This window comes from Nothobranchius furzeri, chromosome 13 (assembly GCF_043380555.1).
Source record: "Nothobranchius furzeri strain GRZ-AD chromosome 13, NfurGRZ-RIMD1, whole genome shotgun sequence".
Lineage (NCBI taxonomy): Eukaryota > Metazoa > Chordata > Actinopteri > Cyprinodontiformes > Nothobranchiidae > Nothobranchius > Nothobranchius furzeri.
The window spans coordinates 55,935,765-55,938,264 of NC_091753.1; positions in this window are offsets into that span (position 1 = coordinate 55,935,765).

Genomic DNA, 2,500 nt, shown 5'->3' on the forward strand with positions numbered 1-2,500 from the left:
GGAAAACGACGGCTGTTAGAAAAAAGTTTATTACAAACAATTTCTGGTTGTTTTAATCCCAGCAGACAGAGACCGAGACGAAAGGAGAAAGACAACACACACACACGCACGCACACACACACACACACACGCACGCACGCACGCACGCACGCACGCACACACACACACACGCACACACACACACACACACACACACACACACACACACACACACACACACACACACACACACACACACACACACACACACACACGCACACACATCATGGTTTTCTCACCTGAACTTTGTGTGTTTCTGATGAAACTTCTCCGGTCTGCTGCTTGCATCACTGCAGCTTATTACTAAATCCCTTGAGGTCAAAGGTCACCTCTTCTTGTCAACAAAGTGTCCCCTAAGGAGTCTTCCTAAGGACCTCAGGAGCAAAGAGCTCATGTCCACCTGTCCTGAGAACACTAATGACGTCCCAGTAGAGCCATTACATGTTTTATTTTTCTCTCGTCTCTGAATGTCCACACAAAACTTTTATTCATAGTTTTAGTTTTTGAGCCTAAAGATGATTTCAGGTCGGCTTCTACACAACCAGGATCTTCAGATCCAGACTCATCCATCTAATCAGCCCGCCTTGGTCCAGGTTTCAGCTGGTTCTGTCCTAGATCCCAGTGCTGGTTCCTGGATGGTCCTGGTTCGACACCATCATGTGTTTGAGTCCACTCTTCCACTATCAGAGGACTAAGATGTCTCACACTGTTTCTCTTCAGTGAGGTTCTACTATCCGCCATTTGAGAGGTGGTGGAGATAGTGGCGGTGGGGGGTGGGGGGGTGGTGGTGGTGGGTGGGGGGGGGGGGGGGGGGTTGATCCACTGGTAGTATGAACACAACATCCAAAACAAGCCCACCACCTGGTCTGCCAGTCCACACGTTCTGACTCTGAACTCCTGCTCAGATGTCTCATTTAAGTCAATCCAAAAGAACCAGGACCTTCAAAAACTGGGAGTGAACTTCATCCAGTAACTCATGGAGTAGTTTGACCTCAAATCAGTTCTGGAAGACAGCTTCCATCACCTGAGTCTTCTGAGGCCCTGTCCACACGTAGCCGGGGATCTGCCAAAACGTAGATATTTCTCTACGTTTTGGCCTGTCATCCACACGAAAACGGAGTTTTTTCACACGAAAACGGATCTTTTTAAAAACTCCGGCCAAAGTGAAGATCTGTGTTTTCTCCGTTTTGGGTGTCTGCGTGTGGACAGACAAAACCGGAGTTTTAAGGTCCGCAACGTCACTTTCCGCGACAAAAAATGATGACATCACGTGTGCGACCTGTGTTTACACTAGCCGGCATCATGGAAGCCTTCGGAGCTGCGCTCTGTCACTACCCGATCCATCAATCGTCCAAGCGCTTTCTGCTTGTTTGTTTTTGCAAGCGGAATTACTGCTCCTTGCGGAAGACCACAGACGAAGGACGAGGTTAAGAACGGGGGAAGTACTGCCACCTACAGGTCTGGAATGTCCTTAATAACGTATTTATCCGGGTACGTGTGGACAGAGTTTGTTTTTAAAACGCGGTGGTGTGGATGCAAGTTTTTGGAGGGGCGGATATTCGTTTTTAAAAAACCCGGCTACGTGTGGACTAGACCTGAATCGGTGACCAAAAGTCTTGATTCAGAGCTTTACCAAACTCCTCCCACCTCCAATCTGTGGTGCAACTCAGCCAGCTGGTGGAGGCCAATCATCTCTTCTCTAGCATCCAGGACTTGCAGACTAGATCTGATCAAGTGACCTTTGACCTGTGACTCGGGGTTTCATGATGACACATCCACTTGGGGACACTCCTGTGCGCAAACATGGTGATTATTATGGAACAACAACGCACCTGAGTTCTGACCTGGCATGAAGTTCCTACAAGCCTTGCTGTTCCAGAACATGATGTCATCACATTCAGAAGACTCCAGAGCAGAAGAAGGTTGGCTCCAGAGCTGGGGGGCCAGGGGGGGCTTTAAATACTTTGTGACCAGGGACCTCAGAACTCATAATCTGGTCCTGACCATCATCATCATCAACATCATCACCATCATCATCATGACCATCATCACCGTCATCATCATGACCATCATCAACGTCAACTTCATCCCCACCACCACCATCATCATCATCGCCATCATCATCATCCCCATCATCATCATCATCATGACCATCATCATCATCATCATCATAATCATCACCATCACCATCATCATCATGACCATCATCACCGTCAACTTCAACCACACCACCACCACCATCATCATCATCATCATCATCATCATCATCATCATCACCATCATCATCATGACCATCATCACCGTCAACTTCAACCACACCACCACCACCATCATCATCATCATCATCATCATCATCATCATCATCATCATCATCATCACCATCATCATCATGACCATCATCACCGTCAACTTCATCCCCACCACCACCATCATCATCATCGCCATCATCATCATCCCCATC